The sequence below is a fragment of the Galeopterus variegatus genome, unplaced genomic scaffold, assembly GCF_000696425.1.
Source record: "Galeopterus variegatus unplaced genomic scaffold, G_variegatus-3.0.2 Scaffold3454, whole genome shotgun sequence".
Taxonomy (NCBI): domain Eukaryota; kingdom Metazoa; phylum Chordata; class Mammalia; order Dermoptera; family Cynocephalidae; genus Galeopterus; species Galeopterus variegatus.
This window is the reverse complement of record NW_007729565.1, coordinates 141,170-142,225: the sequence shown is the minus strand read 5'-3', so window position 1 is coordinate 142,225 and position 1,056 is coordinate 141,170.

Sequence of the window (1,056 nt, the reverse complement as noted above, 5' to 3'; positions counted from 1 at the left end):
CATTTAATTTGCACAATTCAGTGGTTTTTAGTATATTCATAAAGTTGTGCAACCATCTCCACTATCTAATTCCAGAATATTTTCATTGCCTCTAAAAGAACCCTTTACCCATTAGCAAGTTGTTCCCCCATTTCTGACCCCTCTGCTTCCAGCCCAAGGAAAATACTAATAAACGTTGTCTCTGTGGATTTGCCTGTTCTGGGCACTTCATAGAAATGGGATCATACAATATGTAGCCTTTGTGTCTGGCTCCTCTGAGCATAATGTTTTCAAGATTTGTACATGTTGTGCCATGCCATCAGTGTTTCGTTTCATTTTCTGATGCAATACTATTCCATTGTGTGGTTATACCACATTTTGTTTATTCATTCATAAATTGATGGATACTTGGGTTGTTTCTACTTTTTGGCTATTATGAATGACACTGGTATGAACTGCTATATACAAGTTTTCATGTAACCATGTATTTTTCAATTCTCTTGGTTATGTATCTAGGTCCATTAACTCTTTTAAAATCATAAGTGCATTTTCCTTAATTTTCCTATGAGCATAATGGAAATAAGAGAAGGGCTAAATTCTTGTCACCTTCATGGTAATAAAAAATAACCAGCTCTTGCTAGAGATTTGGCAATTCTGAAATGATTAAAGCAAGACTACTTCCCCAAGCCTTGCTGTTTCCTTATCACCTCAGGTTTTCCCAGGTGAAAATCTCCAATGGCTGATCTCAAGGAATTACAAGTAGCAATCAAGAGGCAAGTTTTTATTTGCTTAAGCTTCTAAAGCGGGATATGATATTTAAGCAACTAAAAATGAACAGCCTGGTGATGGTTGGCTAACTAGGAGAGCAAATTGTAAAGTGCTTTTGGAAGGATAACTGTGCCTTTCAGCTTTAAAACCCAAACCTAATTGAAATGCAGTGGTTTTATGGTGTGAACGGGACAATGGGAGGTACTGTTTGGCAGGTTTGGAAGAGAGGTCAAGAGCAGTGTTGACATTTAAATTTCTTTTTTTTTTTTCCTTTTTGTCTTTTTTCGTGACCGGCAATGGATCGCAACC